This window comes from Oryctolagus cuniculus, chromosome 11 (genome assembly GCF_964237555.1).
Source record: "Oryctolagus cuniculus chromosome 11, mOryCun1.1, whole genome shotgun sequence".
Taxonomy (NCBI): domain Eukaryota; kingdom Metazoa; phylum Chordata; class Mammalia; order Lagomorpha; family Leporidae; genus Oryctolagus; species Oryctolagus cuniculus.
Window position 1 is genome coordinate 27,845,001 of NC_091442.1, and position 14,344 is coordinate 27,859,344.

Consider the following 14,344-nt stretch of genomic DNA (forward strand, 5'->3'; position numbering starts at 1 on the left):
CTCTCTTAATAAAGGAGGCTGTGGGAGCTGGCTAATGCAGCCGCCTGGCTGCTGGGTGGTGGGTGGGTGCACCCAGCCCCTCTCCCTGACACCACGCTAGCTCTGCCTCTTTAGAGCCATGTAGAGGGATAAGCTCTTAGAGAAGCAGCCTTTACAGATTTTTTTAGACGAACATGCAATATAAACTTTTAAAAATTGGCATACAACAAAGATGTATAGACAGAAATCATAAGCACACAGTTCCGTGGGTATCACAAGGGGAACGCACTGAGCTACCCAGCATCCGGTGTCCAGACCAGGAATCAGCCTCTCCCCGAGGAGCTCCCAGTCTTGGTGCCACCAGCGGCTCCCGGGTCACGGAGAAACACGTCTGCCTTCCATCCCCTCTTTACTCTCACGGAGTTAGGTCTTCAAGAACTTCCAAAAAGAATATTAGCGGGGGACCGCGGAGGGGTGGTCAGAGGACTGGGCCCCTCCCCATTTTATCAGAAAATGACAAAAGCAGTGGCCCCACACAAGGCCTCAGGAGCTCTGCACACAGCACCCATGGCAGCCCGCCCAGCAGCTGTCCTTCAGCCACAATTCCCAAGGGAGGAAGTGCCACTCGGCCCCAGCCCTGTCTCCAGGGCCACAGCAGCAGATCCGGGACGTAAAGACCCAGGTCCGTCCGCCCGGAGCACCTGCACTGCTTTCTCTCTCTCTCTCTCTCTCTCTCTCTCTCTCTCTCTCTGCCTTTTGTTCTGCAAGTCTAGGGATCCGCTCAGGAAAGCAGCAGAAAGTTGTCATGACAACCTCAGGTTTCCTGACACCCAGTGGGCCTGATTTCTGGCAGAGGAAGCTGCCTTCTGAGATGTCCCAGAACCAAGGGCGCGTGAGCCACAGGATTCAGGAGCTGAGCTGGAGCCGGCTGGCAAGTGTGGTTGCAGGTCCTACCCGCAGGGAGCTCAGAGCCTCAGCAAAGCGAGTTCATAAACAGAGCAGCTTGCAAATCCTGGAGGAGGGGCTGCAGGAGTGCCAAGGAGTACCCCCAGCCCAGCCTCTCCCCAAGGCTCTGATTAGTCCAGGAAAGCTTCCTGGAGGAGGAGCCATGCACACGTGACAACAGTGAGTTTCAGAGAATAGAGTTCCTCTTGCTAATTTATGCAAAGGGATTTATCCTGGACTGTGAAGTGGTGTGCAGGCTGTTGGATGAGTTGGAGAAACAGTCCCTGTGCTCACCTTTCTGGAAGAGTTCCCAGAGCCATGCTGTGGAGCTGGGTGACCAGGCGAGTTAGTACCCTGCCATGATCAGGAAGCTGCCTGGCGAAGTGAGAGACAGCTGCTATGCTGCTGTTTGTTCCAGAACCACGGTGTCGCTGCTGTAAGCCAAAAGGGTAAAGAAAACGCTCTGTGTCCTGCCCTCTCCCACTGCCCTGAGTTCTAGGTGTAAGTCTTGCACAAGCACATCTGATTGGCCAAATGATTACATCCAAACTCCTGGCTGCCCCAGAGCCTGGCCCATGGGTGTTTATCTTTACGTTCGCCATGGGGCAGAAAGACACACTGGACCGTGGCAGAATTTGCAGCGAAGCCGCTTGGTTCTGCCGGAGTCTCTGTGGGGAGATCTGTGCTGAGATGTCATAGACACGGTGCCATTCAGATTTCCTATTTCATCTGGTGCCGGTTTGGGTCAACTGTGTTTTCCAAGGAATTTTCATTCCATGTATGTTGTTCAACTTGTTAGTAGTCCAGATTATCAATCAAGCCAATCGGGGCTGGCGCTGTGGCGTAGCAGGTAAAGCTGCCGCCTGCAATGCCGGCATTCTGTACTGGTGTTGGTTCTGAATCCTGGCTGCTCCACTTCCGATCCAGCTCTCTGCTGCGGCCTGGAAAAGCAGTGGAGGACGGCCCAAGGGCTTGGGCCCCTGCACCCATGTGGAAGACCTGGAGGAAGCTCCCAGCTCCTGGCTTCGGACCAGCCCAGCCCTTGACCATCTGGGGAGTGAACCAGCAGATGGGCGATCTCTCCCTGTCTCTCTCTCTCTGTAACTCTGCCTTTCAAATAAATACATCAGAAATAAATAAATCGATCAAGCCGATGCACTATGTTCACTCTGCCTGCATCAACTCTGTTCTCAGAGCTGCGAGCTGCATGAGCGCTTGGCCAGCTGCTGAGACACTGACAAGGCATAAAGGGGCAAGGGGACGCGCGAGAGGCATCTCTGAACTGAGGCCGGCGCTAGCGCCTTCGGGCAGGACGCATGGCCCCACGTCTCTCAACCCACAGCTGCAGAAGCTGAAGTGTGGTGTATACTGGGGAGCCTGCGTGTTTCCTGAGTGCAGGGGACACCCGTGGGGATGCCTTCTCTAACTCTCCCTGGAAACAGGACCTAGGCTGACAGGCTTAAGCACAGGGACCCCAATCCCACTCACTGGATGCACACGGCAGATTGGGTCACGGGCAGATTCCCCGGTCCTCTCTCCCGGGAGCACTGCCTGGGGATGGAGAACTTAGTCTGAGCCGTCTGTTGAACGGAGCACAGCCCTCAGCGGCCTTGGTGGAGAACGCTGGTGTGCACAGAGGAAGAGCAGAACAGGTGCAGCCGGTGAGAGACAGTCAAAGCTGTTGGGCCCAGGGGCTCTGCCTCTGTCTTCCAGGCTCCAGCGGAAGCACCTGAAGCCTCATGTCTTTGCCCTTGGGCTGCCTTCGGGTGCAGGAGGGGAACCCTCCGCAGGTGCACCCTGAGTAGGCATTTGCATAAAGAAGGTGGCACAGCAGATTAAGCTGTGACTTGTGACCCCAGCATCTCGCATCCGAGCACAGGTTCGAGACCCTGGATCCAGCTCCCAGCTAATGCTCCAGCGAAAGCGGCATAAGATGGCCCAAGTGCTTGGGCTGCTGCCACCCACGTGGGAGACCTGGATGGAGCTCCTGGCTCCTGGCTTCAGCCTGGCCCAGCCCTGGTTGTGAGGGCCAGCAGATGGATGATCCCGTTATCTCCCCCTGCCCCTCTGGTGCCATAACTTTCAAATAAACAGACAAACAAGACTTAAAAAAGAAGGTCATGACAAAGAAGGCATGATAAGGCTCAACAGCTGGGCGTTGTCTCAAATAGCAATACCGGGAACTTGCGGCAGGAGATGTGGGTCAGTGGGGAGCTCCTGCTTGCTCAAGCTAGTGAGGACCAAACAGCTTCCAACCAGCCTGTTTTGGTCTAGCCTCACCCCACTCCCCCGCGGAGCGCCCCTTCACCACCCCCTGCACAGCTGAATGTGCGTAGGCGTGGGCGTGGGCGGGGGTGAGGGGGTGGGGAGGTACTGCCTGGTGTTGCGGTTTCATGGGAGACTGCTTCCCTGAGAACTGGGCTTTGCTCCAGCCAGGAAGGTGCGACAAGACCGCAGGTGCGGGGAGGGCGCGAGGAGCAGAGCGCTGCGGATCTGGGCTGCGAAGGGGTGCTCAGAACAGAGTTCGCTCATGCGGTCTGACGTCATGGGACGCCTCCCCACGACGCCCCCTTTCTAAAGGCTGCTGTTTTCTCAGAGGCTCCGTGTGGATTTGCTTTCTTTAATTTGGCTGAGGCTTGTGGCGAAGGCGGAGAGGATGGAGCCGGATGGGGGACAGTTGAGGGGACTTGGAGCCGAGTGGGCGTCACTTGTGAAAACAGGTGCGTGCCGAAAGCTGACGTGGCATGGAGGGCGCCAGCCACCTGCTTCCCAAGCGCTGTACATGCGCAGATGCCTCGAGGACGCCTCCAGCAGGGAGTGCAGCCTAGACTTCCGGCCGATCTCCCTTAGATCTCAAGGGGCAGGGGGGCCCAACCGACACCGGGGTTAGAGGCAGAGATCGCAGCTCCCAGCGTTCATCCCTGAGAACAGCAGCGGCTGCTTCTGGGGAAGACACCAGTATGTCCAGATCCACTAAAGGAATCAAACGTAGGCTAAGCCTATACCAACAGCCCCGCTCCCCACTTTCCCAGTTAAGGGGGTCCTTGTCACCCACTTCTGGCTAGTAAGACATAACCAGGGGCCCGCGCTGTGGCGTAGCTGGTAAAGCCGCCACCTGCAGTGCCGGCATGCCATATGGGCGCCTGTTCGAGTCCCAGCTGCTCCACTTCGGATCCAGCTCTCTGCTGTGGCCTGAGAAAGCAGTGGAAGATGGTCCAAGTCCTTGGGCCCCTGCACGTGCATGGAAGACCCAGAAGAAGCTCCTGGCATCAGGTCAGCACAGCTGTGGCCATTGAGGCCATTTGGGATGTGACCCATCATATGGAAGACCTCTCTCTCTCTCTTTCTCTGTCTGTCTCTCTCTCTGACTCTGCCTCTGCCTCTCTGCAAATCTGCTTTCGTCTGCCAAGTTGGGTGTAGAGTGGGAGTGAAGATTCTGGAAGCTTTTGTTTTTCCCTCCTGCTCTGAGCACAGCCAAGATGGTTGGTGTGGTAGCAGCCATCTCACCATGAGGCAAAGACCAAGAGACTCAGAGTCACAAACAAAACCAGCAGCCACCTGCCTTTGGCCTTGTTATATTGGAAGACAGCCCCCTGCCAGTTTATGGCCACCAAAGCTGGGCCATCTGCTTCCTGCACTGAACCCACTTCTCACCAGTGCAGAGGTGGTTGAAGGAAACCGCTCCCCAGACGACTTGGTCTTCCTCGTGTTGGAGAATTAAAGAGAAATTCCGAGCACGAAACAACCAGCTGCCTGGAAGCACAGGCTCGGCTGCAGCCCCAGCGGAGAACAGAATGGAACCGCCAAATCTCATCGCCAAAGGCTCAGAACAGCCCCCCGGGGGGCGCCAGAATGAACAGCGCATCTCATCTCCAGCTCCTGCACCAGCGAAGCCACAGGATCGTCCTGGAGGAAGGGGGTTCAGAGAGATGGGAGGAGAGGGGGTGCCGCCTGCCGCCCGCAGATTGGCAGTAGGCATTCACGGGCAAGAAGAACCGACCAGAGCGACGCCTTCAGCCCCTGTTTTACATAGGAGAAGACAGGCAAGATGAAAGTTTGAAGAGCTTTGTGAATGTTTAATTGCTTCATTCATCCAATATTTATTAAGTACCTACTGCATACCAGGTCTGTGCTGCGTGTCAGTGAGAAGGTGCCTGGCGTCTAACGGGGCCCATCGGCCCCAGCACAGATAGCTACGACAGAAACCCAGGGGCATCTGGGAGTCTCTGCAGAAGAACAAGAGGCATAAGTGTCTTGAGAAGGGAGATGACTTTGACCTGACGTTGCCAGTGGAGGGGAGGACGTGGCTCCTCACGTGGCTGGGCCGACCAAGAGCAGAGGAGAGAGAGGGAAAAGAGAGGCTCCAGTGGGGAGGGGGCGCTGCTCCTGATCCATCCCCAGCACCTCGAACGTGTTCATCGGGCGCCCTGGGCTCATCGGGCGCCCTGGGCAGCTTAGAGCTGTAGGTGGGGGAGCTACTGCCATTTCCCCCGAGACACTGAGGCGTAGGGAGCAGCAGTACTGCCCGGGGCCTCACAGGCAGCGTGGGCAAGTCAGGATTGGAGCCTGTTTATGTCTAAATGCAAACCCAGGCTGAATCCCCTGCAGTCAGAACACATTCCGTCAGCCCAAGTAAAAGAGACAGGCAGAGAAGGGGAGTCCAGGGCCCTGTGGCCGAGGGGCAGGAGGCAGGTTCCCATGAGGCTGGAACCCAGCAGCTCGCGTGCCCTTGCGCCCGCAGAGCTGCAGCCCCATGTCTGCTCCGTCAGAGACCTGCCTGGGCGTTGCTGTGCACACAGCGGCGTCTGCTCCGGACCTTGCGCCGGAACCGTGACATCAGCTCCGTCAGCCCTTGTGGGAGAGCCGAAACACGCGTCGCCTTTCTAGAAATCTGCAGCCGTGCCCTCACATCTCACTGGCTCAGGGGGAGGTCGGGTGAGCACCCCTGAGATATTGGGGTGGGTCCCCCGATGGGGACTTTTATACACAGAAAGTATTACTTTCGATTACTTTCGATTTTAAATTTAATATTGAATGTATTCAGGTTAGAAATAAAAGCCTAGTTTGTTAAACTTTTAAGTTCAACTTATAAGTCTTTTTTAAGAGATTTATTTTATTTATTTGAAAGACAAAGTTACAGAGAGGTAGAGTTAGAGAGAGAGAGAGAGAGAGAGAGAGAGAGAGAGAGAGGTCTTCCAGCTACTTCACTCCCCAAACAGCTATAACAGCTGGAGCTGGGCCAATCCAAAGCCAGGAGCCAGGAGCAACCTCTGGGTCTCTCATGTGGGTGCAAGGACCCAAGCACTTGGACCATCCACCACTGCCTTCCTAAGCACATCAGCAGAGAGCTGGATCAGAAGTGGAGCAGCTGGGACTTGACCCGGTGCCCATATGGGATGCTGGCACTGCAGGCCAGAGCTTTAACTCACTGTGCCACAGCCTTGGCCCCTTAACTTATAAATCTTAATATTTTACCAAGGAATTGTTCCTCAGCCCACCCCCCCACCCCCGCCACACACACACACACACACACACAGTTCTTGTCATGTGAGGCTTTTCCCCCCAAAGTCTCCATGTGGTCCATTTCTGTTCCTTGTGGCCAGGAGCATCCTGATTGCTCTCGAATGTCTCGAAGCTTGAAGCAAGGCCCACAGGGCTTTATTAACTCAAGGGGTGACATCGGGTAAGGCCTTACTCACCAGACATTCAGTCACAGCCCCGGGACCCTCCATGCTGTTGTGTCTCGTCCCCGGCGTGTTCCTGCCACTGTAGTGTGATGGCCTTCAGCCGGAAGCCAGGCTTCAGTTCTTCCTTTCAGTGTTCCCACGCTTTGACACTGGGCCTGCCACTGAGTAGGTGGCCGGAACGTGAATGACCAAATGAGGAGCTAGCACTGGGGGAGCTTCGTGGCTTTCCGAGCGGTCACCCTTCAGCGTGTCCTTGTCCTTGCAGGTCTCCCACGCCCAGTGGGAGTTTGGCGTGGAAACCCAGTCTGCGCCCCTGGCCCCGTCTGTTCTCTGCTGAGATGGCTAACGGCGTGGGGATTGGCTGAGAGCTGCCTTTTTTTCTACCGCATTGCCGAACAACCTTGGGGGTGTGGCTTTCCTGCTCAGTACCGCGGCGTTCATCTGCTTGCTGGCGCAAAGGATGCTGGTCGGCATTACATTGTGTAATAGCAACTAATGTTGTTGGATGGCTCGGGGAGCTTCAAAGACTTTGTGGGGGAAAAAATGGAACCAAAAATTTAGTTCAGGAAGTGGTTGTTTCACCTAAAGACTAGGATGCTCACCTCCTACGTCAGGGCGCCTGGGTTGAATCCTGGCTCTGGCGCCTGAGGCCGGCTTCCTGCCCATGGCTCAAATAATTAGGCTCCTGCCAACACGGGAGGTTTGGATTGTGTTGCTGGTTCCTGGCTCTGGCCTGACCCCGGCCAGCATTTAAGGATTGAACCAGTAGGGAGTAGCTCTCAGCCTACCCATCTGTTTCTCTGAAATTTTTACAACTGTTTTAAATTTTGTAAAAGGCTAAGTTTATGTTGGCATAAAAAAAAATCATTGAAATTCATGCCTAGCTTTGGTGTAATATGCATTGTCCGTGACCTTTCTGTGAATGTAGCTTGAGTCATGTCAAGTGGGGGAAGTTCAAATAGGGGAAGAAGAATGGGTGGCGGGTGACGCTTGAGCTGAGGGGCCAGGGAGGCCTCCCCTGAGGAGGTGGCATTTGACAGAGACCTGCACCAGGGACAGAGCAAGGCCCTGAAACACCTGGAGAAGGGCACTCCCGGCAGGGCAGGGGCTGGTGCCAGGGCCTTGCGCAAGGTCCATGGAGCTCAGTGCACCTGCCGAGCACTGGGGAGGCCCTGGGAGCCCCGCGGTGAGTCAGGGGACCAGCTGGAGTGTGGGGGCAGGACAGCAAGGATGCTGACAGCCGCACACCCTCTCCTTGCGCTTAAATGGATTTGTAGTCCTCCCTCTGAGGTCCTGTACTTGAGAACAATGGAGCCAGAAATGAGTCGGTTTTAGAGGCCACTTGGGCCCACTCACCAACACCCTTGGATGGGTCAAGCGGGCTCATGCTGCTCACCCGCTCCAGAAGTGCTTCTGGCTTCAGAACTGTTTGTAGAGAAGCACTTCTTAAACGTGGATTCGAGGGGCAGGGAGACAGAGCTCCCACCTGCTGGTTCACTCCCCAGATGCTCGCAAAGGCCCGGACTGCGGCCAGGTCAACACCAGGAGCCAGAAACTGAGTCCAGGTCTCCCTCAAGGGTGGCAGGAGCCCAGTCACTGAAGCCATCACTACCACCACCCATAATCTACATTGCAGGAAGTTGGGGTCAGGAGCTGGGGCCAGGACTCAATCTTAGGCCCTCTGATGGGGGACCCCGGCACACCAACCTCCGGGCTAAAAGCCTGTTCCAGAAGCACTTTTTTATTTTTTTACTTGAGAGGCAGAATTACAGACAGAGAGAGGGAAAGACAGAGAGAAAGGTCTCCCATCCTCTGGTGTACTCCCCAAATGCACACAACAACTGGAGCTGAGCCCATCCGAAGCCAGGAGCCAGGAGCTTCCCAGGTCTCCCACATGTGTGCAGGGGCCAAGGACTTGGGCCATCTTTCACTGCTTTCCCAGGCCATAGCAGAGAGGTGGGTTGGAAACAGAGCAGCCGGGACTCGAACTGGCGCCCAGAAACACTTTTTGAAACCAGCTTTCTCTCTCCTCTACTCTCCAATGCCTACCTATTGATTATGTCTGTGGAATAAACTGGACAAGTCAACCAGAGATCAGGAAGACTCCTTGGGCACCTCAAGGGCAGGAGGACTCCATGGAGACTGACCCAGAGACTGCAGAAGCCCCCGCGCACCCACCCTGGAGAGGCTGCAGCTGGGTGTCCTGAGCGAGCGCCAGCGTCGCCTGACACACCTGCCGAGATGCACATGGCCTGCCCCTCCTTCAGAGCAGCCGATCTGGCAAGTGTGGAGCGAGGCCCGAGAACATTCCCGGGGGATGCTGTGGCTGCCAGGCTGGGAGCACACACGCTGAGAATCAGTGGTGTGTCCCACACGCCCTTCCTGCAGCAGGACTTCCTGTGGCCTTCCCCACCATGAGGTTCCTTTCCCGGGCCTGCCTCGAAGCGCTGTGTCTGGCCATCCTCCACTGCACTCCCTGGCCACAGCAGAGAGCTGGCCTGGAAGAGGGGCAACTGGGACAGAATCCGGAGCCTCGACTGGGACTAGAACCCGGTGTGCCGGTGCCGCAAGGCGGAGGATTAGCCTAGTGAGCTGTGGCGCCAGCCTCTCTCACTCTCTTTCTCTCCACATCTCTCTTCCTAACCAGTGGTGTCGGCTCAGATGAGTCCCCTTTCTCTGGACTTCAGAATTCTCAAGGCAAACACAAGGTAGCAGGACTGAAGCCCTCCTTTGGTAGAATCCATGGATGCGCAGAGGCCGCCTGTGGTCGCCACTGCACTTAGCACACCCGCCAGTTCCCAAGCGCCAGCCTGCAGCCGTGTTGCCAGCCTGTCTGCGGCCCCTCTGTCTGCACACAAACACGCACGTGTGTGTGCTCATGCCCTCCTGTGCACCGCTTGAATGTGTTCCCCGAAGTTCATGTGTTGGAAACCTGATCCTGAGCTCAGAGATCTTCAAGGTCAGACGTTAGGGGTGACTCAGGTTTGAGGACTCTGCCCCCAAGAATGGATCGATGTCATTTTTGAGAGGACTGGGCTGGTGGTCACGAGAGTAGATTTGTTAGGCCCTCTCTTGCTGTCTCGCTCTGGCTCTTCCTGGCCCTGCTTCCTTCTGCCGAGGATTGAGGCAGCATGAAGGCCCTTGCCTGTTGCTGGTACCATGCTCTTAGATTTCCCAGCTTCCAGAACCAAGAGCCAAAGAAGTCTCTGTTCTTTACAGATCCCCGGTTTCCAGCGTTCTGTTATAGCATCGGACAATGGACTAAGATCCAGTACATTGGCGGAGCTCCTCCCCTGCCTGCCCAGCCTCTGCCAGGGCTACTGGAGCAAAGCTTCCCTGCAGTGCCTTCGCCCACCTTCTCCAAGGGGTGGAATTCTGCCCCGGGGAGTCCTCGCCCAGCTTCTCCCCAAAGGTCTCCCTGCAGGCTCTCTCCACACCCCAAGTGGTGTCGCTCATTCGCTCCTTGTCTCCTTTAGCGTTTTAAGTACGTTTAGTGGGGGTGGTTCAGAAGCCTGGTTCCAGAAAGTTCTGTGACATCGAACCAGTTAGACCTCAATTATGCGTCATCTATGAAACGTCAGGGAGGTCTTCCCCAGCCTCATGTTATATTACCCCCTTTCCTGATTTATGATATAATTATTATAATAGGACGTAGGTGGGAGATGACGCTGGCTCCCAGCGGGGCTCACCAAGGGGTAGAGAGTTAACCTGCCCTCAGGGGAGTGCCTGACACACAGTCGGTGTGGAGTTAATCTCAGCTCTGGTTCTTCTGGCATCACTGTGGTAAGTATTCGAGAGTGCGACACCCTCCCGACTCTACCTGAGGCAGAGTAGACAGCTCCAAGCGGAATCACCTGCGGCCCTCAGTTCCCCACCCCAGATCTCCCAGGTCATGTGCGGTGGAGGGGTGGGGGTGGGGGCTGGCGGGAGGGTAGGGACTCTGGATTCCACATTTTTTACCATTGCCTTTAGGTGGTTTTGGTGCAGAGGAAGATGGAGAAGGAGAATCTGGAGTTAGGTGAGTCTGGGTTTGAATCTACACGAGGCTGCGTGACTTGGGGAGCCTTATGTAAGAGAAGGGGTCAAGGTTGCAGGGGCTGCTTCAGAGGCCACTTGGAGCACCACATATCCCACGCTGGAATGTCTGACTTTGAACTTCAGGGATGCCAGCTTCCTGTGAATGCACACCCTTGCAGGCAGCAGGCGATGGCTCAAGCGTTTGGCTCCCTGCCACCCACATGGGAGACCTGGATTGAGTTCTAGGATCCTGGCATTGGTCTGACCCAGCCCTGGCTATTGTGGGCATTTGGGGAGTGAGCCAGCAGATAGAAGATGTCTGTTTGTCTTTCTGCTTCTCTTCCTTTCAAGCAAATGAAAATAAAATAAATCAGCATTGTTTAAAAAAAAAAAAAAAAAGAATGCTATAAGGTACTATAAGTGGTGTGCGGAGCCTCAGCCATGTCCCTGACATGCTGAGGTGCTGCACAGTGTGGCTGGGGGGGCTCTTGGCTGCTCTGTGTCCCCCAGAAGACCCAACCCCTGCCCCGGTCAGCCCCGAATGCTTCTCAATAGAGCAAGACCCAGCTGCAGCTGCCCACATGCCAGTGGGCTCGCTTCCCGCCAGATCTCCTCCTACCACACCCAGCCCTGTTCCTTTTCTTTCTTCAGCCCTGGTGATGAGCGCCCTGTGTGTGAGGAGCCAGGGTGGAGGGTGCAGAGCTGCGTTGGAGGAAACAGAATGACGGAGAGATGGGGCACGCGCACCTTCCTGCTCCAAGTGCCTCCCTCCTAGCAACAGGAGGGCTTTCTCCATCTCTGAGCACCAGTTCCCCTTCGGAAGTTATTTGTAGGCTAATGCCAATGCTGGGCGTAAGAGAAACACCATGAATGAATGAACGAAGCTATGCATGATGGACTGACGAGTGGACAGGTAAAGTCCCTCCTGCTAAGAGCTGGGTGGCAGGGTTGCTCTGTACTAAACCCCTGTCTGGACCACTGGAGGGGAGAACTCTCTTCCTCCTGCCCTCTCTGGCCTTTTCCCCGCCCACCCCACTTAGAGGCTTTCAAAGTGCACCCGGCCTTAGTAGCAATGGCAGCTGCTGCTGTGTCTGGGCCATACTAGTACCTCCCCAGGAGGTGGCCAATCCCTGATCCACAGTGACCGAAAACAACATGGTGGAAGAGGTGAGTGCGCCACTCACGCATGGGAGAGATGCTCGTTGTGGCCCATCCCAAGGGGGTTGACAAGAAGCACACACTCCTACCCCTCCACCCTCTGCACTGCCTCCTGGGGAGGAACTTCCATAGCTGTGAGACACCGGCGGGGGGGGGGGGGGTAGCCAAGGCTCCACCTCCTCCCGCCAAGGCTCCACCTCCTTCTGCCAAGGCCTGTGTATTCTTATTCTAATCTGGTTGAAGTCAGACCTGTGCCACCATCCCAGGGAACCATCCAAAAGCCTGGGCTGCAGCCTCAATGCCACGTCCAGAGACGGAGCCTTCAGCCTCGGGGGGGCCGCCTCGGTCTTGGGTCCTTTATGGTGTTGGCACAGGACATTCTCTGATGTGGTTATACAACAGTCAGCCAGAGAGCCACGTCTGTGCTTATTTTCCACTCCGTACTGCTGCCCCATGGTGGTTTTTTTTTTTTCCTCTTAAAATCCATTCCTTCCAAAAAGTGAATCTGTTGGAGATGTGGAAAATAATTAAAAGGCGAGGCACCAATCTGTCTTTGGCACTCTCTTATTGTATATGTTTGGAGGAATAGTTTTCTTTAGTTTCCCAGTTGATGCTGTAGTTGAACAATGTCAACCCTGTCTTAAGCTACTCTCAGAGCCGGCGCTGTGGCTCAATAGGCTAATCCTCCACCTTGCGGCACCGGCACACCGGGTTCTAGTCCCGGTCGGGGCGCCGGATTCTGTCCCGGTTGCCCCTCTTCCAGGCCAGCTCTCTGCTATGGCCAGGGAGTGCAGTGGAGGATGGCCCAGGTGCTTGGGCCCTGCACCCCATGGGAGACCAGGAGAAGCACCTGGATCCTGGCTCCTGCCATCGGATCAGCGCGGTGCGCCGGCTGCAGCGGCGGCCATTGGAGGGTGAACCAACGGCAAAGGAAGACCTTTCTCTCTCTGTCTCTCTCTCTCACTGTCCACTCTGCCTGTCAAAAATAAAAAAAAATTAAAAAAAAAAAAAGCTACTCTCAGAAGAGGAAACTGCACCTTTCAGAGAGGCAGTAATATTCATTTTATAGCAACTCACCAGTGTAAGGCGCTTTACGGATGACGAGACACCTGCGTCCGCTAAGCTCCATGTTCCAGCGTTAAGACCCCGTGCTCCCTCCGCACCGGCACCAGAAGTGCGCTCGCTGCAGGAGCACCAGATGTGATCTGAATGTCTGACTCAGCCTGCAACAGGGCCTGCGCTCCCACTTCCATCCCGGGAATCAGAGCACCACAGGGATGATGGGGCCTCTCTGTGGCTGCCCAGCCTAGACTGGAAGCTGGATGGGGAAGTCGTGTCTTTGATGGAGGAGGGCATGGGGGAGGGGCTGGCACTGGGATCACAGCCACTGAGGATTTGCAGAACAAGTCAGCGTCATTAAGAGGGACTTGCTTGTCCTGGCTGAATCACATGACTTTGAAATCCCGCCTTCCCCATCTGTAAAATGGGGGAGGGGGGGTGTTAGTGCTTAACAGGGCATTTGGGTTAGATGGGACTACATGTCAAAAGCACTCGGCCCATAGGTAGACATTAGCAAATGTTAGTGCCCCCCTGGAGACCCTCCCCAAATGACCAAGGATGCCTTCCCTGCCTTACCCTCTCCCACCCCTGCCCTCCCCGCCTCATGCAGGCATTGGTGGCTGATGATGGGGACATTCCCCATGTGGTGTTGAAAAGAGGGGGCTGGCGTTATGGCACAGCAGGTTAACCCACTGCCAGCGAGGACGGCATCCATATGAGAGTACCAGTTAGAGTCCTGGTTGCTCCACTTCCGATCCAGCTCCCTGCCAATGCACCTGGGAAAAGGAGTGGGAGATGGCGCAAGTGCTTGGACCGCTGTACCAACAGGGGAGATCAGGATGGAGTGAACCGGCTTCCTTGATCTGCTTCCAAGCAGCTCTGTGGGCTCCAGAGGGTGACGGCAAGGTTAGACACCCTCCAAGCCTGGCACCCTTGCAGGGGACGGCATAGAGTGACATTGAACTTTAGCCAAGGTTAGCCTAGAAAGAACATAGCTTCGGCCAGTGCCACAGCTCACTAGGCTAATCCTCCACCTGGGGCGCCAGCACCCTAGGTTCTAGTCCTGATCGGGGCGCTGGTTCTATCCCAGTTGCTCCTCTTCCAGGCCAGCTCTCTGCTGTGGCCCAGGAAGGCAGTGGAGGATGACCCAAGTGCTTGGGCCCTGCACCCTCATGGGAGACCAGGAGGAAGCACCTGGCTCCTGGCTTCAGATCGGCGCAGCGCACCTGCCGTGGCGGACATTTGGGGGGTGAACCAACAGAAAACAGAAGACCTTTCTCTCTGTCTCTCTCTCACTGTCTAACTCTGCCTCTCAAAAAAAAAAAAAAAAAAAAAAAAAACAACAACAACAACAAAAACAAAAAACAAAACAAAACAAAAACATAGCTTCAGAGATGGACAGGACTGCCTCTTCTCTGCATGTCCTTGGGAAATACTGGGTCCCTCCAAGCCTCAGTTTTCCTGCCTATAAAATGGGGATTGTGTTTCTGACTTCCTCA

At 55.6% G+C, this 14,344-nt stretch overlaps 1 protein-coding gene across 1 annotated transcript in view; it reads left to right on the forward strand.

Moving 5' to 3' along the window:
• The window catches only part of STK35 (serine/threonine kinase 35), an 80,607-nt gene extending 68,275 nt beyond the window's left edge, over positions 1 to 12,332 (forward strand). Inside the window, exons 4-5 of the transcript XR_007919345.2 lie at positions 10,584 to 10,629; positions 11,280 to 12,332. The gene's annotated coding sequence lies outside the window, so the exon portion shown is untranslated. The remainder of the gene's footprint in view (positions 1 to 10,583; positions 10,630 to 11,279) is intronic.
• Positions 12,333 to 14,344: the final 2,012 nt, after the last annotated feature.